The sequence below is a fragment of the Dendrobates tinctorius genome, unplaced genomic scaffold (assembly GCF_039654945.1).
Source record: "Dendrobates tinctorius isolate UK_male_01 unplaced genomic scaffold, ASM3965494v1 ptg000380l, whole genome shotgun sequence".
In the NCBI taxonomy this organism is placed as follows: Eukaryota; Metazoa; Chordata; class Amphibia; order Anura; family Dendrobatidae; genus Dendrobates; species Dendrobates tinctorius.
The window spans coordinates 878,174-905,753 of NW_027362046.1; the positions used below are offsets into that span (position 1 = coordinate 878,174).

Here is a 27,580-nt window from a genome sequence, read left to right on the forward strand (position 1 = left end):
AGTGTATATATACAGGACACGAGTGGTACTGTGCAGTGTATATATACAGGAGGAGGGGTACTGTGCAGTGTATATATAGGAGGAGTGGTGCTGTGCAGTGTATATATACAGGAAAGGAGGAGTGATGTCGTGCAGTGTATATGTACAGGATTGGTACTGTGCACTGTATATATACAGGACTATAGTGTTTACTGTGCAGTGTATATATACAGGAGGAGGGGTACTGTGCAGTGTATATATAGGAGTGGTACTGTGCAGTGTATATATACAGGAAAGGAGGAGTGATGTCGTGCAGTGTATATATACAGGATTGGTACTGTGCAGTGCATATATACAGGACTGGAGTGGTACTGTGGAGTGTATATATACAGGAGTGGTACTGTGCAGTGTATATATACAGGATTGGTACTGTGCAGCGTATATACACAGGACAGGAGTAGTGGTACTGTGCAGTGTATATATATATAGGAGTGGTACTGTGCGGTGCATATATACGGGACAGGAGAGGTACTGTGCAGTGCATATATACAGGACAGGAGTGGTACTGTGCAGTGTATATATACAGGAGTGGCGCTGTGCAGTGTATAGATAAAAGAGGAGTGGTACTGTGCAGTGTACATATGCAGGACAGGAGTGGTACTGTGCAGTGTATATATACAGGACAGGAGTGGTACTGTGCAGTGCATATATACAGGACAGGAGTGGTGCTGTGCAGTGTATATATACAGGAGTGGTACTGTGCAGTGTATATATACAGGAGGAGTGGTACTGTGGAGTGTATATATACAGGACAGGAGTGGTGCTGTGCAGTGTATATATGCAGGACAGGAGTGGTACTGTGCAGTGTATATATACAGGAGTGGGTTTGTGCAGTGTATATAGACAGGAGTGGTACTGTGCAGTGTATATAGACAGGACATGAGTGGTACTATGCAGTGCATATATGCAGGACAGGAGGAGTGGTGCTGTGCAGTGTATATATACAGGACAGGAGTGGTACTGTGCAGTGTATATATACAGGACAGGAGTGGTACTGTGCAGTGTATATATACAGGAGTGGGTTTGTGCAGTGTATATAGACAGGAGTGGTACTGTGCAGTGTATATATACAGGACATGAGTGGTACTATGCAGTGCATATATGCAGGACAGGAGGAGTGGTGCTGTGCAGTGTATATATACAGGACAGGAGTGGTACTGTGCAGTGTATATATACAGGACAGGAGTGGTACTGTGCAGTGTATATACAGGAGTGGTGCTGTGCAATGTATATATGCAGGAGTGGTACTGTGCAGTGTGTATATGCAGGACAGGAGTGGGACTGTGCAGTGTATATATACAGGAGTGGGACTGTGCAGTGTATATAGACAGGAGTGGTACTGTGCAGTGTATATATACAGGGCATGAGTGGATAGTGCAGTGCATATATGCAGGACAGGAGGAGTGGTGCTGTGCAGTGTATATATACAGGACACAAGTGGTACTGTGCAGTGTATATATACAGGAGGAGGGGTACTGTGCAGTGTATATATAGGAGTGGTGCTGTGCAGTGTATATATACAGGAGGAGTGGTACTGTGCAGTGTATATATACAGGACAGGAGTGGTACTGTGCAGTGTATATATACAGGACAGGAGGAGTGGTACTGTGCAGTGTATATATACAGGAGGAGTGGTACTGTGCAGTGTATATATACAGGACAGGAGGAGTGGTACTGTGCAGTGTATATATACAGGAGGAGTGGTACTGTGCAGTGTATATATACAGGAGGAGTGGTACTGTGCAGTGCATATATACAGGACAGGAGGAGTGGTACTGTGCAGTGTATATATACAGGAAAAGTGGTACTGTGCTGTGTGTATATGCAGGACAGGAGTGGTACTGTGCAGTGTGTATATACAGGACAGGAGTGGTGCTGTGCAGTGTATATATACAGGACAGGAGGAGTGGTGCTGTGCAGTGTATATATACAGGACAGGAGGAGTGGTGCTGTGCAGTGTATATATACAGGACAGGAGGAGTGGTGCTGTGCAGTGTATATATACAGGACAGGAGGAGTGGTGCTGTGCAGTGTATATATACAGGACAGGAGGAGTGGTGCTGTGCAGTGTATATATACAGGACAGGAGGAGTGGTGCTGTGGAGTGTATATATACAGGACAGGAGTGGTACTGTGCAGTGTATATACAGGAGTGGTACTGTGCAGTGTATAAATACAGGAGTGTTACTGTGCAGTGTGTATATGCAGGACAGGAGTGGTACTGTGCAGTGTATATATACAGGAGTGGAACTGTGCAGTGTATATAGGCAGGAGTGGTACTGTGCAGTGTGTATATATACAGGACAGGAGTGGTACTGTGCAATGCATATATGCAGGACAGGAGTGGTACTGTGCATTGCATATATACAGGACAGGAGTGGTACTGTGCAGTGCATATATGCAGGAGTGGTACTGTGCAGTGTGTATATATACAGGACACGAGTGGTACTGTGCAGTGTATATATACAGGACAGGAGGAGTGGTGCTGTGCAGTGTATATATACAGGACAGGAGGAGTGGTGCTGTGCATATATACAGGAGTGGGACTGTGCCGTGTATATAGACAGGAGTGGTACTGTGCAGTGTGTATATATACAGGACAGGAGTGGTACTGTGCAGTGCATATATGCAGGACAGGAGTGGTACTGTGCAGTGTATATATAGGAATGGTACTGTGCAGTGTATATATACAGGAAAGGAGGAGTGATGTCGTGCAGTGTATATATACAGGATTGGTACTGTGCAGTGCATATATACAGGACTGGAGTGGTACTGTGGAGTGTATGTATACAGGAGTGGTACTGTGCAGTGTATATATACAGGATTGGTACTGTGCAGCGTATATACACAGGACAGGAGTAGTGGTACTGTGCAGTGTATATATATAGGAGTGGTACTGTGCGGTGCATATATACGGGACAGGAGGAGAGGTACTGTGCAGTGCATATATACAGGACAGGAGTGGTACTGTGCAGTGTATATATACAGGAGTGGCGCTGTGCAGTGTATAGATAAAGGAGGAGTGGTACTGTGCAGTGTACATATGCAGGACAGGAGTGGTACTGTGCAGTGTACATATACAGGACAGGAGTGGTACTGTGCAGTGAATATATACAGGACAGGAGTGGTACTGTGCAGTGTATATATACAGGAAGAGTGGTACTGTGGAGTGTATATATACAAGACAGGAGTGGTGCTGTGCAGTGTATATATACATCACAGGAGGAGTGGTGCTGTGCAGTGTATATATGCAGGACAGGAGTGGTACTGTGCAGTGTATATATACAGGAGTGGGACTGTGCAGTGTATATAGACAGGAGTGGTACTGTGCAGTGTATATAGACAGGAGTGGTACTGTGCAGTGTATATAGACAGGACATGAGTGGTACTGTGCAGTGCATATATGCAGGACAGGAGGAGTGGTGCTGTGCAGTGTATATATACAGGACAGGAGTGGTACTGTGCAGTGTATATACAGGAGTGGTGCTGTGCAATGTATATATGCAGGAGTGGTACTGTGCAATGTATATATGCAGGACAGGAGTGGTACTGTGCAGTGTATATATACAGGAGTGGGACTGTGCAGTGTATATAGACAGGAGTGGTACTGTGCAGTGTATATATACAGGGCATGAGTGGTACTGTGCAGTGCATATATACAGGACAGGAGGAGTGGTGCTGTGCAGTGTATATATACAAGACACGAGTGGTACTGTGCAGTGTATATATACAGGAGGAGGGGTACTGTGCAGTGTATATATAGGAGGAGTGGTGCTGTGCAGTGTATATATACAGGAGGAGTGGTACTGTGCAATGTATATATACAGGACAGGAGTGGTACTGTGCAGTGTATATATACAGGAGTGGGACTGTGCAGTGTGTATAGACAGGAGTGGTACTGTGCAGTGTATATATACAGGAGTGGTACTGTGCAGTGTATATATACAGGAGGAGCGGTACTGTGCAGTGCATATATACAGGACAGGAGGAGTGGTACTTTGCAGTGTATATATACAGGAGGAGTGGTACTGTGCTGTGTGTATATGCAGGACAGGAGTGGTACTGTGCAGTGTATATATACAGGAGGAGTGGTACTGTGCAGTGCATATATACAGGACAGGAGTGGTACTGTGCAGTGTATATATACAGGAGTGGGACTGTGCAGTGTATATAGACAGGAGTGGTACTGTGCAGTGTATATAGACAGGAGTGGTACTGTGCAGTGTATATATACAGGAGGAGTGGTACTGTGCAGTGCATATATACAGGACAGGAGGAGTGGTACTGTGCAGTGTATATATACAGGAGGAGCGGTACTGTGCAGTGCATATATACAGGACAGGAGGAGTGGTACTTTGCAGTGTATATATACAGGAGGAGTGGTACTGTGCTGTGTATATGCAGGACAGGAGTGGTACTGTGCAGTGTATATATACAGGAGGAGTGGTACTGTGCAGTGCATATATACAGGACAGGAGGAGTGGTACTTTGCAGTGTATATATACAGGAGGAGTGGTACTGTGCTGTGTGTATATGCAGGACAGGAGTGGTACTGTGCAGTGTATATATACAGGAGTGGTACTGTGCAGTGCATATATACAGGACAGGAGTGGTGCTGTGCAGTGTATATATACAGGACAGGAGTGGTACTGTGCAGTGTATATATACAGGACAGGAGGAGTGGTGCTGTGCAGTGTATGTATACAGGACAGGAGGAGTGGTGCTGTGGAGTGTATATATACAGGACAGGAGTGGTACTGTGCAGTGTATATACAGGAGTGGTACTGTGCAGTGTATATATACAGGAGGAGTGGTACTGTGCAGTGTGTATATGCAGGACAGGAGTGGTACTGTGCATTGTATATATACAGGAGTGGAACTGTGCAGTGTATATAGACAGGAGTGGTACTGTGCAGTGTGTATATATACAGGACAGGAGTGGTACTGTGCAGTGCATATATGCAGGACAGGAGTGGTACTGTGCAGTGTATATATACAGGACAGGAGTGGTACTGTGCAGTGCATATATGCAGGAGGACTGGTACTGTGCAGTGTATATATACAGGACAGGAGTGGTGCTGTGCAGGGTATATATACAGGACAGGAGGAGTGGTACTGTGCAGTGTATATATACAGGAAAGGAGGAGTGGTACTGTGCAGTGTATATATACAGGACAGGAGTGGTACTGTGCAGTGCATATATGCGGAAGGAGGGTTACTGTGCAGTGTATATATAGGAGTGGTACTGTGCAGTGCATATATACAGGACAGGAGGAGTGGTGCTGTGCAGTGTATATATACAGGACAGGAGGAGTGGTGCAGTGCATATATACAGGACAGGAGGAGTGGTGCTGTGCAGTGTATATATACAGGACAGGAGTGGTACTGTGCAGTGTATATATACAGGAGGAGTGGTACTGTGCAGTGTGTATATACAGGACAGGAGGAGTGGTGCTGTGCAGTGTATATATACAGGACAGGAGTGGTACTGTGCAGTGTATATACAGGAGTGGTACTGTGCAGTGTATATATACAGGAGTGGGACTGTGCAGTGTATATAGACAGGAGTGGTACTGTGCTGTGTATATACATATACAGGAGTGGTACTGTGCAGTGTATATATACAAGAGTGGGACTGTGCAGTGTATATAGACAGGAGTGGTACTGTGCAGTGTATATATACAGGACAGGAGTGGTACTGTGCAGTGCATATATGCAGAACAGGAGTGGTACTGTGCAGTGTATATATACAGGACAGTAGTACTGTGCAGTGCATATATGCAGGAGTGGTACTGTGCAGTGCATATATGCAGAACAGGAGTGGTACTGTGCAGTGTATATATACAGGACAGTAGTACTGTGCAGTGCATATATGCAGGAGGAGGGGTACTGTGCAGTGTATATATACAGGAGGAGTGGTACTGTGCAGTATATACATATACAGGAGTGGTACTGTGCAGTGTATATATATACAGGATGAGTGGTACTGTGCAGTATCTGTATCCAACATTCTGCCCCAGCTCACAGCCTTCCCCCATGTCCAGCATTCTGCCTCAGTCTCTAGCATTCTGCCCCAGCTTCGAGCATTCTGCCCCATGTCCAGAATTCTGCCCCAGCGTCCAGCATTCTGCCCCGTCTCACAGTCTGCCCTCATATCCAGCATTCTGCCACCAGCGTCCAGCATTCTGTCCCCAGCGTCCATTCTGCCCCCAGTGTCCAGCATTATGCCCCATGTCCAGCATTTTGCCCCAGGCTCCCTGGATAGCCGCTCTCAAAAAAAAAAAAAAAAATTCTTCTTACCTTGTTATCTGGCTGTGCTCCAGCGGCGAGGCTCCCTCCCTCTCCCAGTCCCACGTGGCACACTGACTGAATGAGGAAGTGGAGGAGCAGAGCAGTGTGTGACGTCAGGTGAGGGCGGAGCTGTGGCTGGACCATTGTGCAGGGGGGGATTTCGGCGCTGGCTGGACCATGGTGCGGGGGGGGGGGGGGGCCTGCCCGAGGGGCCCGGCAGGCGCTGAGTCTGAATTTAAAATATAGCTGCAGAAGCCCGTATAAAATGTAGGGGGGCCCCAGCGCGGATCGGGCTGCCAGCATGGTCGGGCCCCCCTAATCACCGGGCCCCATACACATGTAAGGCCTGTCATGCCCTGATGGCGGCCCTGGTTTCAGGATGCTTGACAGTTGGCATGAGACAAGACTGGTGGTAGCGCTCACCTGGTCTTCTCCGAATAAGCCGTTTTCCAGATGTCCCAAACAATCGAAAAGGGGATTCATCAGAGAAAATGACTTTACCCCAGTCCTCAGCAGTCCACTCCCTGTACCTCTTGCAGAATATCAGTCTGTCCATGATGTTTTTTCTGGAGAGAAGTGGCTTCTTTGCTGTCCTCCTTGAGACCAGGCCTTGCTCCAAGAGTCTCCGCCTCACAGCGTGTGCAGAAGCACTCACACCTGCCTGCTGCCATTCCTGAGCAAGCTCTGCACTGCTGGTAGTCCGATCCCACAGCTGAAGCACTTTTAAGAGACGGTCCTGGCGCTTGCTGGTCTTTCTTGGGCGCCCTGGAGCCTTTTTGGCAACAAGGGAACCTCTCTCCTTGAAGTTCTTGATGATGCGATAGATTGTTGACTGAGGTGCATTCTTTCTAGCTGCGATACTCTTCCCTGTTAGGCCATTTTTGTGCAGTGCAATGATGACTGCACGTGTTTCTTTAGAGATAACCATGGTTAACAGAAGAGAAACAATGATGCCAAGCACCAGCCTCCTTTTAAAGTGTCCAGTGGTGTCATTCTTACTTAATCATGACAGATTGATCTCCAGCCCTGTCCTCATCAACACCCACACCTGTGTTAATGGAGCAATCACTGAAACGATGTTAGCTGGTCCTTTTAAGGCAGGGCTGCAATGATGTTGAAATGTATTTTGGGGGATAAAGTTAATTTTCTAGGCAAATATTGACTTTGCAAGTAATTGCTGTTAAGCTGATCACTCTTTATAACATTCTGGAGTATATGCAAATTGCCATTAGAAAAAATGAAGCAGTAGACTTTGTAAAAATTATTATTTGTGTCATTCTCAAAATTTTTAGCCATGGCTGTACAGACCAAAGTTTGGACACACCTTCTCATTCAAAGAGTTTGCTTTATTTTCATGACTATGAAAATTGTAGATTCACTCTGAAGGCATCAAAGCTATGAATTAACACATGTGGAATTATATAATTAACAAAAAAGTGTGAAACAACTGAAAATGTGTCTTATATTCTAGGTTCTTCAAAGTAGCCACCTTTTGCTTTGATTACTGCTTTGCACACTCTTGGCATTCTATTGATGAGCTTCAAGAGGTAGTCACTGGAAATGGACTTCCAACAGTCTTGAAGTTCCCAGAGATGCTTAGCACTTGTTGGCCCTTTGGCCTTCACTCTGCGGTCCAGCTCACCCCAAACCATCTCGATTGGGTTCAGGTCTGGTGACTGTGGAGGCCAGGTCATCTGGCGTAGCACCCGATCACTCTCCTTCTTGGTCAAATAGCCCTTACACAGCCTGGAGGTGTGTTTGAGGTCATTGTCCTGTTGAAAAATAAATGATGGTCCAGCTAAACACAAACCGGATGGAATAGCATGCCGCTGCAAGATGCTGTGGTGGCCATGCTGGTTCAGTATGCCTTCAATTTTGAATAAATCCCCAACAGTGTCACCAGTAAAGCACCCCCACACCATCACACCTCCTCCTCCATGCTTCACGGTGGGAACCAGGTATGTAGAGTCCATCCGTTCACCTTTTCTGCGTCGCACAAAGACAAGGTGGTTGGAACCAAAGATCTCAAATTTGGACTCATCAGACCAAAGCACAGATTTCCACTGGTCTAATGTCCATTCCTTGAGTTCTTTAGCCCAAACAAGTCTCTTCTGCTTGTTGCCTGTCCTTAGCAGTGGTTTCCTAGCAGCTATTTTACCATGAAGGCCTGCTGCACAAAGTCTCCTCTTAGCAGTTGTTGTAGAGATGTGTCTGCTGCTAGAACTCTGTGTGGCATTGACCTGGTCTCTGATCTGAGCTGCTGTTAACCTGCGATTTCTGAGGCTGGTGACTCGGATGAACTTATCCTCCGCAGCAGAGGTGACTCTTGGTCTTCCTTTCCTGGGGCGGTCCTCATCTGAGCCAGTTTCTTTGTAGCGCTTGATGGTTTTTGCCACTGCACGTGGGGACACTTTCAAAGTTTTCCCAATTTTTCGGACTGACTGACCTTCATTTCTTAAAGTAATAATGGCCACTCGTTTTTCTTTACTCAGCTGCTTTTTTCTTGCCATAATACAAATTCTAATAGTCTATTCAGTAGGACTATCAGCTGTGTATCCACCAGACTTCTGCACAACTGATGGTCCCAACCCCATTTATAAGGCAAGAAATCCCACTTATTAAACCATAGTCATGAAAATAAAGAAAACTCTTTGATTGAGGTGTGTCCAAACCTTTGGTCTGTAGTGTGTGTGTGTGTGTGTATATATATATATATATATATATATATATATATATATATATATATACACACACACACACAATGACTTATCTCGGCTAAGACAAAGCCTAGATCCTCAGGCTACATCCACATCATGGGCGTAGCCAGGATCAAACCTGGGGGGGGCAGAACCTCATACTGCACACCCCTACACTTGAAAATAAAGCCTGCACCTTAAGAAGATGTGGTGGTGAATGCAGTATATTTATTCCAACTATCAGTTGATGTTACTGAAGACGAGCAATGCCTGTCCTGGGCGTCCTTTTGGGCAGCTATGAGGTGGACCTGACTGGTGCTAAAAAAAAGGAGTGTTAGTCTGTGTGCTATCCGGCTTTCATTCTTTTTGGTACAGATATGATATGGATAGACAGATATATAAATAAAAGCAGATTAGAAATCTGCTCTGATATTGAAAACATTATCTATGAGCTCAAAAACCTTTCAGGTGATGCAGTTTTTAAAAAGCTGATCTGCTTTTGCAACTGAAAAACGTATCCTCAAAAAACGCAGCAAAAACGCTGTGTGTGAATGTAGCCTTAGATCAGGAATAGAACAGCCATTTATAGGACATTTCATAACTTTCCCAAATTCCTATGAAAAAATATTCAGCACATTCTGCATTGAACTACTGTACCCAATTTATTATATATTTTAGGAGTCGGAATCGGTCCATTTTATACCAACTCCGACTCCACCAAAATGAGCTCCGACTCCGACTCCACAGCCCTACATACTAAGGTTATGTTTTATCTCCCGTCCACCACACTCCAGCTCCGGCTCCGCCCCCCAAGCACCATCCTCTGCTCCCCCCCCATGCTCAGCCTCTGCTCCCCCCCCATGCTCAGCCTCTGCTCCCCCCCCATGCTCAGCCTCTGCTGCTCCCTCCCATGCTCAGCCTCTGCTCCCCCTCCCATGCTCAGCCTCTGCTCCCCCTCCCATGCTCAGCCTCTGCTCCCCCCCCATGCTCAGCCTCTGCTCCCCCCCCCCCATGCTCAGCCTCTGCTCCCCCCCCCATGCTCAGCCTCTGCTCCCCCCCCATGCTCAGCCTCTGCTCCCCCTCCATGCTCAGCCTCTGCTCCCCCTCCCATGCTCAGCCTCTGCTCCCCCTCCCATGCTCAGCCTCTGCTCCCCCCCCATGCTCAGCCTCTGCTCCCCCCCCCATGCTCAGCCTCTGCTCCCCCCCCCATGCTCAGCCTCTGCTCCCCCCCATGCTCAGCCTCTGCTCCCCCCATGCTCAGCCTCTGCTCCCCCCCATGCTCAGCCTCTGCTCCCCCCCCCCATGCTCAGCCTCTGCTCCCCCCCCCCCATGCTCAGCCTCTGCTCCCCCCCCCCATGCTCAGCCTCTGCTCCCCCCCCCCATGCTCAGCCTCTGCTCCCCCCCCCCATGCTCAGCCTCTGCTCCCCCCCCCCATGCTCAGCCTCTGCTCCCCCCCCCCATGCTCAGCCTCTGCTCCCCCCCCCATGCTCAGCCTCTGCTCCCCCCCATGCTCAGCCTCTGCTCCCCCCCATGCTCAGCCTCTGCTCCCCCCCCATGCTCAGCCTCTGCTCCCCCCCCATGCTCAGCCTCTGCTCCCCCCCATGCTCAGCCTCTGCTCCCCCCCCCATGCTCAGCCTCTGCTCCCCCCCCATGCTCAGCCTCTGCTCCCCCCCCCATGCTCAGCCTCTGCTCCCCCCCCCCATGCTCAGCCTCTGCTCCCCCCCCCCATGCTCAGCCTCTGCTCCCCCCCCCATGCTCAGCCTCTGCTCCCCCCCATGCTCAGCCTCTGCTCCCCCCCCATGCTCAGCCTCTGCTCCCCCCCATGCTCAGCCTCTGCTCCCCCCCCCATGCTCAGCCTCTGCTCCCCCCCCCATGCTCAGCCTCTGCTCCCCCCCATGCTCAGCCTCTGCTCCCCCCCCCATGCTCAGCCTCTGCTCCCCCCCCATGCTCAGCCTCTGCTCCCCCCCCATGCTCAGCCTCTGCTGCTCCCTCCCATGCTCAGCCTCTGCTCCCCCTCCCATGCTCAGCCTCTGCTGCTCCCTCCCATGCTCAGCCTCTGCTCCCCCCCCATGCTCAGCCTCTGCTCCCCCCCCCCATGCTCAGCCTCTGCTCCCCCCCCCATGCTCAGCCTCTGCTCCCCCCCCATGCTCAGCCTCTGCTCCCCCTCCATGCTCAGCCTCTGCTGCTCCCTCCCATGCTCAGCCTCTGCTCCCCCTCCCATGCTCAGCCTCTGCTCCCCCTCCCATGCTCAGCCTCTGCTCCCCCCCCATGCTCAGCCTCTGCTCCCCCCCCCCATGCTCAGCCTCTGCTCCCCCCCCCATGCTCAGCCTCTGCTCCCCCCCCATGCTCAGCCTCTGCTCCCCCTCCATGCTCAGCCTCTGCTCCCCCTCCCATGCTCAGCCTCTGCTCCCCCTCCCATGCTCAGCCTCTGCTCCCCCTCCCATGCTCAGCCTCTGCTCCCCCCCCATGCTCAGCCTCTGCTCCCCCCCCCATGCTCAGCCTCTGCTCCCCCCCCCATGCTCAGCCTCTGCTCCCCCCCATGCTCAGCCTCTGCTCCCCCCATGCTCAGCCTCTGCTCCCCCCCATGCTCAGCCTCTGCTCCCCCCCCCCATGCTCAGCCTCTGCTCCCCCCCCCCATGCTCAGCCTCTGCTCCCCCCCCCCATGCTCAGCCTCTGCTCCCCCCCCCATGCTCAGCCTCTGCTCCCCCCCATGCTCAGCCTCTGCTCCCCCCCCATGCTCAGCCTCTGCTCCCCCCCCATGCTCAGCCTCTGCTCCCCCCCATGCTCAGCCTCTGCTCCCCCCCCCATGCTCAGCCTCTGCTCCCCCCCCATGCTCAGCCTCTGCTCCCCCCCCCATGCTCAGCCTCTGCTCCCCCCCCATGCTCAGCCTCTGCTCCCCCCCCCATGCTCAGCCTCTGCTCCCCCCCCCCATGCTCAGCCTCTGCTCCCCCCCCCCATGCTCAGCCTCTGCTCCCCCCCCCATGCTCAGCCTCTGCTCCCCCCCATGCTCAGCCTCTGCTCCCCCCCCATGCTCAGCCTCTGCTCCCCCCCATGCTCAGCCTCTGCTCCCCCCCCCCTCCATGCTCAGCCTCTGCTCCCCCCCCCATGCTCAGCCTCTGCTCCCCCCCCCATGCTCAGCCTCTGCTCCCCCCCATGCTCAGCCTCTGCTCCCCCCCCCATGCTCAGCCTCTGCTCCCCCCCATGCTCAGCCTCTGCTCCCCCCCCCCATGCTCAGCCTCTGCTCTCCCCATGCTCAGCCTCTGCTCCCCCCACTCTCTCCCCCCACACACCGTCTCCCTTCTGTCCTCTGCGGGGTGTCGCCGCTCCCTCCTCCGGGCTTCTCGGTGTGTTGTGCCGCGCTCTTCCCCGCTGACAGCTCCGCTCCTCTGCTGCTCTCTCCACAGCAAACATTACGACGCCACCGTCGCCTCCTCCATGACTCAGTCCGGCCTCCCACGTCTCCTCACCACACGTCACTTCCCCGCCCGGCCGCCATTTTAGTTCCTGTGGTGGCGGAGCACAGGCGGAAGTGCCGCCATCTGTAGCAGCGGCTGCGGTCCTCCTCACCGTGTCTCCGCCGAGTCAGGAGGTTTTCGTGAGGGGGAGATCTCGGCGGCCTGATACCATAATGCCGTCCACCCCGCTCCGTGTGGCCGTGGTGTGCTCCAGAACCGCAGCATGGAGGCGCACAATCTCCTCCGGTAATGGCGGAGCCCCTTCTTCTTCAGTCTGTGCGCGTAGTTCGGGGCCGTGTGAGGCCGGTGATGTCTCTAGGCCTCTGTGTGTGATGGAGGACCCTGGGAGCGGCCATACCTTCTTACACACACCTCCATGGTGGCCTTTTCCCCCTCAGATGTAGGAAAATTACACATTTGTAACTGAATGTGTTAGACACTTTTTTTTGGGTGGGGAACTTGCGCCATATAGCAACTCTCCGGCCATTTTTTTGAAAATTCTTTTATATGACTGGGAAAGGATTAAAAGCATAACAGTAGTCGCCTTTTCAGTTACCGGGGCCGACTAGGCCTCACATGGGTTCTGGTCGGGTCGTCATCAGTCCAGTCTGGGCAGGTGGTGTGTGTATATATATATATATATATATATATATATATATATATATATATATATATATATATATATAATTTAGTTTTCACCCCCCCCAGTCTCTTCGCTAGTTTTAAGCTTCAGGGGCCTGAAGGTCCTGGAAACCCTTTTATTTCGAGTGATTTCTGGCCGAAGCAAACTTAGGTTTGTTTGTGTCTGGTGGAAACTGATTGCCTTCACTCTGTTTTTTTTTCTGTTTTTGGAGTAAAAAAAAAAAATATATATATTAGGTTCTTTTCACACCAGGACGTGTACACTGAATATATTCTATAGGGTATAACAGGCACCCGTCTGCCGAGAGAACGTCCTTCTCAAATCCATCTGACCACTGTACATCCAAAAAAACTTACCAGCTGATTCATCAGTTTACATTTTTTTTTTTTTTTTTTTAAGCCAAAAAATGTCTCTTGATGCTTTTACAGCCTCTCTGTTAACTTTGTGAAAAGTTGAATAAAATGCCTTTATCTATGATCATCTGATGTCTTGTTACAAAGAAATTAGACAGGGACAGAGTTTTGAATATTGGAATATTACAATTTTTTCTCATGTAGGGTGACCAGCCAATGTTACTGGGCACAGTGAGGCTACATGAAAGCTCCACATGTCCACTGTTAACTCCTGGTGGATTGTTTTATTAGTAATCTGTTCATTGTGGTATAAGTTGTATGCACAACTTTTTGTGTTTTTTGTGTTGTATTTGAATTCAAATGGAATTTGAATTCAGGGGGTCAGAGCCTGGCTGTCCATGGATAAAAGTGGTCCTTGTGGTGCAGGCTTGAGGGTGCACAAATGCCCAACAGAGCACCACACAGCCCCAAGAACTGCTCCCTCACCTCAGTCTGGTAATTAGCTTTCAAATGACATCCCAATGTCCCCTCTGGCTTTGCCATAAGTCCCACCAGGGGCCCCAATGTCTGATTTGGACAGCAGATCTGTACTGAAGTCCCTGGTGGTGCAAACTCTTGTGTCACCAGGGAGCATGTCAATGTCAGCAGTCAGGATGGCCTAGTGGTCTAAGGCACTGTGTCCAGGTTGCAGTCTCCCGTGGAGGCGTGGGTTCGAATCCCACTCCTGACAGCAGCAGTACTGGTCCCTGGAGGTGCAAGCTGTTGTGCACCAGGGAGCGTGTTAAGCGTCTGCAGTCACCACATGTGGAGGCGTGGGTTCAAATCCCACTCCTTGACAGCAGCAGTACTGGTCCCTGGAGGTGCAAGCTGTTGTGCACCAGGGAGCGTGTTCAGCGTCTGCAGTCACCACGTGGAGGCGTGGGTTCGAATCCCACTCCTGACAGCGACAGTTTTTTTTTTTTGTTTTTTTTTTAAAGAAAAGAAAATAAACCTAGTGGCAGCATGTGTAATAACAGTCTCCAGGTCTTATAGCCTAATGTATACACCATAAATATTTATATGTGTGTCTATACAGTTGGTGTATATATGTGTGAGTATATTTTTTAGCCTTAAAGTTTTGATTCTCCATCCTCATTTCTTTCTTTTCCAAATCAAAAAAACACTCGTGTGAGAGCAATCTGCATCCAAAAAAACTTAGGGATAGGGACAATTTAGTGAGTACGTCGGGCTCCCTTAAAAGGTCAATTCACCCAACGAACAAGAGTGCTGCTTGCTCATCGGGTGAGATGGGCAGCACGATTATTATCATCTAACACGCTTTCCTAGGATAATCTGCCAACACAAATCTCTTCTTGAATGGACAATCGTTTCTTAAATGACAATTTATGCTGATAAAAAAAACCAAAAGCTCTAAATTAGGAAGGAGGCTGGAGGGGGGGCGTCAGGGACTGGAGGGGGGAGACAGAGGCTGGAGGAGGAAGTGTGGTGGTGTAGACGGGGCTGCGGGAGGCTGTGTGGTGCTGTAGAGCGGGTTGCGGGAGGCTGTGTGGTGGTGTAGAGGCCTACAGGGCCACACAGCCCCCTGGTGTGACTTCCCGAGTGCCATGACAGCTGACTGTATATACATGTTTACACATACATGTATGTACATGTGCCATGACCGCTCCTTAGACCATACATACATGGATTGTCACTTACCCAAACCGAGGATGAAGAGGCTTAGCTGCTCCACATGATGATGGTGGCCGGAGAGCTGTGTTCCTCCATAGCGATGTCGTCCATTAGGCAAACTTGGTGTCCTTGTCCCGCCAGTTCTTGAGCTAGTTTAGTGTCCACGATGCCTTGTTACCTATTGGAAAAAAAAGGGAAAAGGAAATTATTGAATTTTGACATAGAATAAAAATTAAGTCCTATGAATTGTACTGGTACATTAACCCCTTTTTCTACGAGCGTATATTGCCAGCAGACACACAGAGAGTGGGCGACTGCCCCAAGTGTTACCTACTGAGAGACAGAGAAATAAAAAAACAATAATTAATAAGGGAAATATTGCATTCATAATTAGTGTTCACAGCAGAGTGACAACACAGCCCCCCTAACCCTCCCCTACCCCACAGGGAACGCCTGTACCCCGCCATGCCCCCCACAGCTGTGCCCATACACTGTCCTCACCCCCCCCTGCAGGGACCACCTGTCTCCCACGCAGTGCCCCCCACAGCTGACCCCAAACACTCTGCAGGGACCCCCTGTCTCCCACGCAGTGCCCCCCACAGCTGACCCCATACACTCTGCAGGGACCCCCTGTCTCCCCCGTAGTGCCCCCCACAGCTGACCCCATACACTCTGCAGGGACCCCCTGTCTCCCCCGTAGTGCCCCCCACAGCTGACCCCATACACTCTGCAGGGACCCCCTGTCTACCCCCACAGCTGACCCCATACACTCTGCAGGGACCCCCTGTCTACCCGCAGTGCCCCCCACAGCTGACCCCATACACTCTGCAGGGACCCCCTGCCTCCCCCCACAGCTGACCCCATACAGGCATACAGTTACCGGCCGGCAGCTCCAAGGTTCAAATCTGGCGCTCAGGTGACGTCATTGTTGCTGCAGTTAGACCGAGAAAGCAGGGGGTGGGCTCGGAGCCACGTGACACAGAGCCCGGCCGCCCATCCCCCAGCCTCACTGTACTGCAAGCCAGGGAGAGACTGTTTGTGTGCTGCACGGCGCTGACTCCGCCCCCCGAGCCAGGGGATGAGTCACAGGCAGCTCGGCGTGTCACACGACTCCTCCCTCTTCCACCTTCTATGCAGGCCGGATCTTGGTTCCCATAGCACAGTGACCCTGCCCACCGGCCCTGTACCGGAGCACAGCCCGCTGCCATCACCGCACCGCAGAGCGCCGCCCACCTGCCCCAGCACAGCTGCCCCAGCGCAGCTGCTGCCCCTGCCCCAGCGCAGCTGCTGCCCCTGCCCCAGCGCAGCTGCTGCCCCTGCCCCAGCGCAGCTGCTGCCCCTGCCCCAGCGCTGCTGCTGCCCCTGCCTCAGCGCTGCTGCTGCCCCTGCCTCAGCGCTGCTGCTGCCCCTGCCTCAGCGCTGCTGCTGCCCCTGCCTCAGCGCTGCTGCTGCCCCTGCCTCAGCGCTGCTGCTGCCCCTGCCTCAGCGCTGCTGCTGCCCCTGCCTCAGCGCTGCTGCTGCCCCTGCCTCAGCGCAGCTGCCCCAGCACAACCAACCTGCCCTAGCACAGAGCCGCCACCGCACGAGCCTGGACCACTGAATGACCCCTGTGACTACTTCACCTGTGCCAGATCCCTTCCCAGGTAAGCTGAATTCGGACTGTAAGACGGACCCCCATTTGACACATTATTTTTTTCCCCCCTATTTTCCTACTGAAAATTGGGGTGTTCTTATGGTCCGTTGCATCTTATAGTCCGAAAAATACGGTAATTTATCCTGAGATTACAGAGTCTGCAACTTTTCTATCTAGCCAGTTAGAAGTGACTCATTGTAACACTTAGGGTACCGTTACACCTAGCGATGCACCAGCGATCCCGACTAGCGATATGACGCGGTCAGGATCGCTGGTGCATCGCTAGGTGGTCGCTAGTGAGCTGCCACACAGGCAGATCTCACCAGCGACATTGCTGGGGACGGGGATCGCTACTTACCTGTCAGACGCGGCGATCCTGCGTCCTCCCGCCCTGGGCGCCACAGGAAGCCCAGCAGGAAGTGGCCGACGAGGAATGGACCAGGAGCTTCTCGCGCGATCAGTGATAACCAGCGGGGGAGCCGGTCGGAGGTAAGTATCACATGCAGGGATATCGCTAGCAATATCGCTGCAACGTCACAAAATCGGTGACTTTACAGCAATATAGAATCATAGAATCGTAGAGTTGGAAGGGACCTCCTGGGCCATCTGGTCCAACCCCCTGCTCAAAGCAGGATTCGCTAAATCATCCCAGTCAGATGTCTGTCCAGCCTCTGTTTGAAGACTTCCATTGAAGGAGAACTCACCACTTCTCGTGGCAGCCTGTTCCACTCATTGATCACTCTAACTGTCAAAAAGTTTTTTCTAATATCTAATCTGTGTCTCTTCCCATTCAGTTTCATCCCATTGCTTCTAGTCTTTCCTTGTGCAAATGAGAATAAAGTTGATCCTTCTACAATGTGACAGCCCTTTAGATATTTGTAGACAGCTATTAAGTCTCCTCTCAGTCTTCTCTTTTGCAAACTAAACATTCCCAAATCCTGCAACCTTTCCTCATAAGACAGGGTTTGCAGACCGGTCACCATTCTGGTCGCTCTTTTCTGAACTTGCTCCAGTTTGTTGATGTCTTTTTTAAAATGTGGTGCCCAAAACTGGACACAATATTCCAGATGAGGTCTGACCAAAGAGGAGTAGAGGGAAATAATGACTTCACGTGATCTAGACTGTATGCTTCTGTTAATACATCCTAGAATTGCATTTGCCTTTTTTGCTGCTGCATCACACTGTTGACTCATATTCAGTCTGTGATCTATTAGTATACCCAAGTCTTTTTCACATGTGCTGTCACTTAGCCCTATTCCTTCCATTCTATATATGCTTTTTTCATTTTTATTGCCCAGATGTAGTACTTTGCATTTCTCCCTGTTAAAAACCATTCTGTTAGTTGCTGCCCACTTCTCCAGTTTATTTAAATCTTTTTGAATCCTCTCTCTCTCTTCTCTAGTATTAGCTATCCCTCCTAGCTTTGTGTCATCAGCAAATTTAATCAGTTTACCCTCAATTCCTTCATCTAAATCGTTGATAAAGATGTTGAACAATACAGGGCCCAGGACAGAGCCCTGTGGTACCCCACTTGAGACATTCTTCCAACTGGATGTGCAGCCATTTATGACCACTCTTTGGGTCCGATCACTAAGCCAGTTATGAATCCACCTAACAGTTGCCTTGTCCATTCCATACTTAGTCATTTTTTCAATAAGGATTGTATGAGAGACTTTGTCAAATGCTTTGCTGAAGTCAAGATATACTATATCTACAGCATTTCCTTGATCCACCCAATCAGTGATACCGTCATAGAAGGAAATTAAGTTAGTCTGACATGACTTATTAGTTAGAAACCCATGCTGACTCTGTTTAATCACTTCATTCTTATCCAGGTATTGACATACATGTTGTTTAATAATTTGTTCAAAGATCTTTCCTGGTATAGAAGTCAGACTCACCGGCCTATAGTTGCCTGGGTCCACCTTCTTCCCCTTTTTGAAGATAGGAACAACATTTGCTCTTCTCCAGTCTTCTGGCACTTCTCCTGTTCTCCAAGAATTTTCAAAGATTATGGAGAGGGGTTCAAAAATATTGCTAGCGATATCGCAGTGTGTAACGGGGTCTTTACAGACAATGGCGTTTACCATCTGTCTGCAGAACTAAAGTAATGAAAAAGAAGCTGGTAATTAGCTTTCAAATGACATCCCAATGTCCCCTCTGGCTTTACCAGAGGCCCCAATGTCTGATTTGGACAGCAGATTTGAAAAGACATTTTCAGTCTGGGGCAGTCTTGGGGGTTCTCAATCCCCTTAACTACTCTGCAGAAGGGGTCAGGCAAATCAAGCTTGGCAGGAACATCATCCAGGAGGCCACCTACATACAGCAACATCACTTGTCCCCCTGCTCCAAATGGAATTTGAATTCAGGGGGTCAGAGCCTGGCTGTCCATGGATAAAAGTGGTCCTTGTGGTGCAGGCTTGAGGGTGCACAAATGCCCAACAGAGCACCACACAGCCCCAAGAACTGCTCCCTCACCTCAGTCTGGTAATTAGCTTTCAAATGACATCCCAATGTCCCCACTGGCTTTGCCACAGAAGTCCCACCAGGGGCCCCAATGTCTGATTTGGACAGCAGATCTGTACTGAAGTCCCTGGTGGTGCAAACTCTTGTGTCACCAGGGAGCATGTCAATGTCAGCAGTCAGGATGGCCTAGTGGTCTAAGGCACTGTGTTCAGGTTGCAGTCTCCCGTGGAGGCGTGGGTTCGAATCCCACTCCTGACAGCAGCAGTACTGGTCCCTGGAGGTGCAAGCTGTTGTGCACCAGGGAGCGTGTTAAGCGTCTGCAGTCACCACATGTGGAGGCGTGGGTTCAAATCCCACTCCTTGACAGCAGCAGTACTGGTCCCTGGAGGTGCAAGCTGTTGTGCACCAGGGAGCGTGTTCAGCGTCTGCAGTCACCACGTGGAGGCGTGGGTTCGAATCCCACTCCTGACAGCGACAGTTTTTTTTTTTTGTTTAAAGAAAAGAAAATAAACCTAGTGGCAGCATGTGTAATAACAGTCTCCCGTGGAGGCGTGGGTTCGAATCCCACTCCTGACAGCAGCAGTACTGGTCCCTGGAGGTGCAAGCTGTTGTGCACCAGGGAGCGTGTTCAGCGTCTGCAGTCACCACGTGGAGGCGTGGGTTCGAATCCCACTCCTGACAGCGACAGTTTTTTTTTTTTGTTTTTTTTTAAAGAAAAGAAAATAAACCTAGTGGCAGCATGTGTAATAACAGTCTCCAGGTCTTATAGCCTAATGTATACACCATAAATATTTATATGTGTGTCTATACAGTTGGTGTATATATGTGTGAGTATATTTTTTAGCCTTAAAGTTTTGATTCTCCATCCTCATTTCTTTCTTTTCCAAATCAAAAAAACACTCGTGTGAGAGCAATCTGCATCCAAAAAAACTTAGGGATAGGGACAATTTAGTGAGTACGTCGGGCTCCCTTAAAAGGTCAATTCACCCAACGAACAAGGGTGCTGCTCAGGGTGGATTGATTTAAATCACGCCGATTTAAATCATGATTTAAATCACGATTTAAATCAAAAGATTTTTTTCTATTTAAATCGGATCGATTTAAATCATGATTTTAATCATGATTTAAATCACTGATTTAAATCAAAAGGTTTTTTTTTAATATAAATCACGATTAAAATGAGAAGTGAGAGCAGTGTGCATGTGCGCCCATAGTTACACGGACGAAAGTAGGGGCAACGATCTAACGCCAGGGTGAGGGGGGGACCCCAAAGTAAGTAAAAATCTTTTGTTTTACTATATGGCAATAGGTAGGTGTTTAAAAGCAGCATGTCTTAATTGTATAAACTATTAATAGCCTCCACATTTTGTTCATACTGCCCCTTTAATTCCACACTTCTAGCTTGGTTTCAGTTTTGGTTTAGTTTCTTTTTCCCTGCATTCAGTTGACATGCCCAAACTTGTTGGATAGTCAGCAGTACTTGGCTCAGGCTGTAGTAACATCAGCAGTGCTTGGCTCAGGCTGTAGTAACAATCAAACTTCATAAGTGATCTGTGTGAGCCATGGCAGCAGGTCGTAAGAGAGACCCTATTTGGGTTCATTTTGTTGAGATGCCAGCAGCAGATCTTGGAAAGAAAGGTGCAAGAGCAAAGTGCAAATACTGTCAAAAGGATATCCAAGGACTTGTTTGCCGTTTGAAATCACATTATGAAAACTGCAATCAAATGATTTAAATAAAAAAAATCTGATTTTTTTGATTTTTTTAAAAAATTCAAGATTTTTATCCACCCTGGTGCTGCTTGCTCGTCGGGTGAGATGGGCAGCACGATTATTATCATCTAACACGCTTTCCTAGGATAATCTGCCAACACAAATCTCTTCTTGAATGGACAATCGTTTCTTAAATGACAATTTATGCTGATAAAAAAAACCAAAAGCTCTAAATTAGGAAGGAGGCTGGAGGGGGGGGCGTCAGGGACTGGAGGGGGGAGACAGAGGCTGGAGGAGGAAGTGTGGTGGTGTAGACGGGGCTGCGGGAGGCTGTGTGGTGCTGTAGAGCGGGTTGCGGGAGGCTGTGTGGTGGTGTAGAGGCCTACAGGGCCACACAGCCCCCTGGTGTGACTTCCCGAGTGCCATGACAGCTGACTGTATATACATGTTTACACATACATGTATGTACATGTGCCATGACCGCTCCTTAGACCATACATACATGGATTGTCACTTACCCAAACCGAGGATGAAGAGGCTTAGCTGCTCCACATGATGATGGTGGCCGGAGAGCTGTGTTCCTCCATAGCGATGTCGTCCATTAGGCAAACTTGGTGTCCTTGTCCCGCCAGTTCTTGAGCCAGTTTAGTGTCCACGATGCCTTGTTACCTATTGGAAAAAAAAGGGAAAAGGAAATTATTGAATTTTGACATAGAATAAAAATTAAGTCCTATGAATTGTACTGGTACATTAACCCCTTTTTCTACGAGCGTATATTGCCAGCAGACACACAGAGAGCGGGCGACTGCCCCAAGTGTTACCTACTGAGAGACAGAGAAATAAAAAAACAATAATTAATAAGGGAAATATTGCATTCATAATTAGTGTTCACAGCAGAGTGACAACACAGCCCCCCTAACCCTCCCCTACCCCACAGGGAACGCCTGTACCCCGCCATGCCCCCCACAGCTGTGCCCATACACTGTCCTCACCTCCCCCTGCAGGGACCACCTGTCTCCCACGCAGTGCCCCCCACAGCTGACCCCAAACACTCTGCAGGGACCCCCTGTCTCCCACGCAGTGCCCCCCACAGCTGACCCCATACACTCTGCAGGGACCCCCTGTCTCCCCCGTAGTGCCCCCCACAGCTGACCCCATACACTCTGCAGGGACCCCCTGTCTACCCGCAGTGCCCCCCACAGCTGACCCCATACACTCTGCAGGGACCCCCTGTCTCCCCCGTAGTGCCCCCCACAGCTGACCCCATACACTCTGCAGGGACCCCCTGTCTACCCGCAGTGCCCCCCACAGCTGACCCCATACACTCTGCAGGGACCCCCTGTCTCCCCCGTAGTGCCCCCCACAGCTGACCCCATACACTCTGCAGGGACCCCCTGTCTACCCGCAGTGCCCCCCACAGCTGACCCCATACACTCTGCAGGGACCCCCTGCCTCCCCCCACAGCTGACCCCATACAGGCATACAGTTACCGGCCGGCAGCTCCAAGGTTCAAATCTGGCGCTCAGGTGACGTCATTGTTGCTGCAGTTAGACCGAGAAAGCAGGGGGTGGGCTCGGAGCCACGTGACACAGAGCCCGGCCGCCCATCCCCCAGCCTCACTGTACTGCAAGCCAGGGAGAGACTGTTTGTGTGCTGCACGGCGCTGACTCCGCCCCCCGAGCCAGGGGATGAGTCACAGGCAGCTCGGCGTGTCACACGACTCCTCCCTCTTCCACCTTCTATGCAGGCCGGATCTTGGTTCCCATAGCACAGTGACCCTGCCCACCGGCCAGTCACTGCCGCCCCTCCCCCACCACTAAGCGATCTTACACAGCAGCACAGAGCCAGGGAGGAGATGGGAGATGACCCCGCACCACACAGCGGAGCACTATGAGCCCTGGGGGTGCAGCGCTGACCCCGCCCACGCCGCACCACACAGCGCAGCGCTATAAGCCCTGGGGGCGCAGCGCTGACCCCACCCACCCCGCACCACACAGCGGAGCACTATGAGCCCTGGGGGCGCAGCGCTGACCCTGCCCACCCCGCACCACACAGCGCAGCACTATGAGCCCTCGGGGCAGTCTCCCGTAGAGGCGTGGGTTCGAATCCCACTCCTGACAGCAGCAGTACTGGTCCCTGGAGGTGCAAGCTGTTGTGCACCAGGGAGCGTGTTCAGCGTCTGCAGTCACCACGTGGAGGCGTGGGTTCGAATCCCACTCCACACAGCGCAGCACTATGAGCCCTCGGGGCGCAGCCAGGGGTGGGATTCAGCGGGTTCTCCCCGATTCGGTGGAACCGGTTGTTAAAGCTATTGCTCTCATTTTTGGCACCATTAGCCGGCTCTCACTTTTGAAAATGAGATTTCAAATTTTGAGGTCTGCGGCAGATTCTTTCCGGCGTCCATGCTCCCGGAGGCCACTGCAACATGGCGGCGGCCAGCAAGGGAAGTGCGGGGGCCTCCAGGCTGCGAAGAAATCGCGGCGGAGCCGCCGTCCCTGTACCGGAGCACAGCCCGCTGCCACCACCGCACCGCAGAGCGCCGCCCGCTGCCACCACCACAGAGCCCACCTGCCCCAGCACAGCTGCCCCTGCCCCAGCGCAGCTGCCCCTGCCCCAGCGCAGCTGCCCCTGCCCCAGCGCTGCTGCCCCTGCCTCAGCGCTGCTGCTGCCCCTGCCTCAGCGCTGCTGCTGCCCCTGCCTCAGTGCTGCTGCTGCCCCTGCCTCAGCGCTGCTGCTGCCCCTGCCTCAGCGCTGCTGCTGCCCCTGCCTCAGCGCTGCTGCTGCCCCTGCCTCAGCGCTGCTGCCTCTCCCCCAGCGCAGCTGCCCCAGCACAACCAACCTGCCCTAGCACAGAGCCGCCACCGCACGAGCCTGGACCACTGAATGACCCCTGTGACTACTTCACCTGTGCCAGATCCCTTCCCAGGTAAGCTGAATTCGGACTGTAAGACGGACCCCCATTTTACACATTATTTTTTTTTTCCCCCCATTTTCCTACTGAAAATTGGGGTGTTCTTACGGTAATTTATCCTGAGATTACAGAGTCTGCAACTTTTCTATCTAGCCAGTTAGAAGTGACTCATTGTAACACTTAGGGTACCGTTACACCTAGCGATGCACCAGCGATCCCGACTAGCGATATGACGCGGTCAGGATCGCTGGTGCATCGCTAGGTGGTCGCTAGTGAGCTGCTACACAGGCAGATCTCACCAGCGACATTGCTGGGGACGGGGATCGCTACTTACCTGTCAGACGAGGCGATCCTGCGTCCTCCCGCCCTGGGCGCCACAGGAAGCCCAGCAGGAAGTGGCCGACGAGGAATGGACCAGGAGCTTCTCGCGCGATCAGTGATAACCAGCGGGGGAGCCGGTCGGAGGTAAGTATCACATGCAGGGATATCGCTAGCAATATCGCTGCAACGTCACAAAATCGGTGACTTTACAGCAATATAGAATCATAGAATCGTAGAGTTGGAAGGGACCTCCTGGGCCATCTGGTCCAACCCCCTGCTCAAAGCAGGATTCGCTAAATCATCCCAGTCAGATGTCTGTCCAGCCTCTGTTTGAAGACTTCCATTGAAGGAGAACTCACCACTTCTCGTGGCAGCCTGTTCCACTCATTGATCACTCTAACTGTCAAAAAGTTTTTTCTAATATCTAATCTGTGTCTCTTCCCATTCAGTTTCATCCCATTGCTTCTAGTCTTTCCTTGTGCAAATGAGAATAAAGTTGATCCTTCTACAATGTGACAGCCCTTTAGATATTTGTAGACAGCTATTAAGTCTCCTCTCAGTCTTCTCTTTTGCAAACTAAACATTCTCAAATCCTGCAACCTTTCCTCATAAGACAGGGTTTGCAGACCGGTCACCATTCTGGTCGCTCTTTTCTGAACTTGCTCCAGTTTGTTGATGTCTTTTTTAAAATGTGGTGCCCAAAACTGGACACAATATTCCAGATGAGGTCTGACCAAAGAGGAGTAGAGGGAAATAATGACTTCACGTGATCTAGACTGTATGCTTCTGTTAATACATCCTAGAATTGCATTTGCCTTTTTTGCTGCTGCATCACACTGTTGACTCATATTCAGTCTGTGATCTATTAGTATACCCAAGTCTTTTTCACATGTGCTGTCACTTAGCCCTATTCCTTCCATTCTATATATGCTTTTTTCATTTTTATTGCCCAGATGTAGTACTTTGCATTTCTCCCTGTTAAAAACCATTCTGTTAGTTGCTGCCCACTTCTCCAGTTTATTTAAATCTTTTTGAATCCTCTCTCTCTCTTCTCTAGTATTAGCTATCCCTCCTAGCTTTGTGTCATCTAAATCGTTGATAAAGATGTTGAACAATACAGGGCCCAGGACAGAGCCCTGTGGTACCCCACTTGAGACATTCTTCCAACTGGATGTGCAGCCATTTACGACCACTCTTTGGGTCCGATCACTAAGCCAGTTATGAATCCACCTAACAGTTGCCTTGTCCATTCCATACTTAGTCATTTTTTCAATAAGGATTGTATGAGAGACTTTGTCAAATGCTTTGCTGAAGTCAAGATATACTATATTTACAGCATTTCCTTGATCCACCCAATCAGTGATACCGTCATAGAAGGAAATTAAGTTAGTCTGACATGACTTATTAGTTAGAAACCCATGCTGACTCTGTTTAATCACTTCATTCTTATCCAGGTATTGACATACATGTTGTTTAATAATTTGTTCAAAGATCTTTCCTGGTATAGAAGTCAGACTCACCGGCCTATAGTTGCCTGGGTCCACCTTCTTCCCCTTTTTGAAGATAGGAACAACATTTGCTCTTCTCCAGTCTTCTGGCACTTCTCCTGTTCTCCAAGAATTTTCAAAGATTATGGAGAGGGGTTCAAAAATATTGCTAGCGATATCGCAGTGTGTAACGGGGTCTTTACAGACAATGGCGTTTACCATCTGTCTGCAGAACTAAAGTAATGAAAAAGAAGCTGGTAATTAGCTTTCAAATGACATCCCAATGTCCCCTCTGGCTTTACCAGAGGCCCCAATGTCTGATTTGGACAGCAGATTTGAAAAGACATTTTCAGTCTGGGGCAGTCTTGGGGGTTCTCAATCCCCTTAACTACTCTGCAGAAGGGGTCAGGCAAATCAAGCTTGGCAGGAACATCATCCAGGAGGCCACCTACATACAGCAACATCACTTGTCCCCCTGCTCCAAATGGAATTTGAATTCAGGGGGTCAGAGCCTGGCTGTCCATGGATAAAAGTGGTCCTTGTGGTGCAGGCTTGAGGGTGCACAAATGCCCAACAGAGCACCACACAGCCCCAAGAACTGCTCCCTCACCTCAGTCTGGTAATTAGCTTTCAAATGACATCCCAATGTCCCCTCTGGCTTTGCCAGAAGTCCCACCAGGGGCCCCAATGTCTGATTTGGACAGCAGATCTGTACTGAAGTCCCTGGTGGTGCAAACTCTTGTGTCACCAGGGAGCATGTCAATGTCAGCAGTCAGGATGGCCTAGTGGTCTAAGGCACTGTGTTCAGGTTGCAGTCTCCCGTGGAGGCGTGGGTTCGAATCCCACTCCTGACAGCAGCAGTACTGGTCCCTGGAGGTGCAAGCTGTTGTGCACCAGGGAGCGTGTTAAGCGTCTGCAGTCACCACATGTGGAGGCGTGGGTTCAAATCCCACTCCTTGACAGCAGCAGTACTGGTCCCTGGAGGTGCAAGCTGTTGTGCACCAGGGAGCGTGTTCAGCGTCTGCAGTCACCACGTGGAGGCGTGGGTTCGAATCCCACTCCTGACAGCGACAGTTTTTTTTTTTTTTGTTTTTTTTTTAAAGAAAAGAAAATAAACCTAGTGGCAGCATGTGTAATAACAGTCTCCCGTGGAGGCGTGGGTTCGAATCCCACTCCTGACAGCAGCAGTACTGGTCCCTGGAGGTGCAAGCTGTTGCGCACCAGGGAGCGTGTTTACCGTCTGCAGTCACCACATGTGGAGGCGTGGGTTCAAATCCCACTCCTTGACAGCAGCAGTACTGGTCCCTGGAGGTGCAAGCTGTTGTGCACCAGGGAGCGTGTTCAGCGTCTGCAGTCACCACGTGGAGGCGTGGGTTCGAATCCCACTCCTGACAGCGACAGTTTTTTTTTTTGTTTTTTTTTAAAGAAAAGAAAATAAACCTAGTGGCAGCATGTGTAATAACAGTCTCCAGGTCTTATAGCCTAATGTATACACCATAAATATTTATATGTGTGTCTATACAGTTGGTGTATATATGTGTGAGTATATTTTTTAGCCTTAAAGTTTTGATTCTCCATCCTCATTTCTTTCTTTTCCAAATCAAAAAAACACTCGTGTGAGAGCAATCTGCATCCAAAAAAACTTAGGGATAGGGACAATTTAGTGAGTACGTCGGGCTCCCTTAAAAGGTCAATTCACCCAACGAACAAGGGTGCTGCTTGCTCGTCGGGTGAGATGGGCAGCACGATTATTATCATCTAACACGCTTTCCTAGGATAATCTGCCAACACAAATCTCTTCTTGAATGGACAATCGTTTCTTAAATGACAATTTATGCTGATAAAAAAAACAAAAGCTCTAAATTAGGAAGGAGGCTGGAGGGGGGGGCGTCAGGGGCTGGAGG

The 27,580-nt window shown here is 50.3% G+C and overlaps 1 protein-coding gene and 1 pseudogene across 1 annotated transcript in view; one reads left to right on the forward strand and one right to left on the reverse strand.

Moving 5' to 3' along the window:
- The window catches only part of LOC141075924 (uncharacterized), a 294,351-nt pseudogene extending 281,222 nt beyond the window's left edge, over positions 1 to 13,129 (reverse strand).
- The window catches only part of LOC141075926 (uncharacterized), a 206,757-nt gene that overhangs the window by 18,331 nt on the left and 160,846 nt on the right, over positions 1 to 27,580 (forward strand). The window lies entirely within an intron of this gene.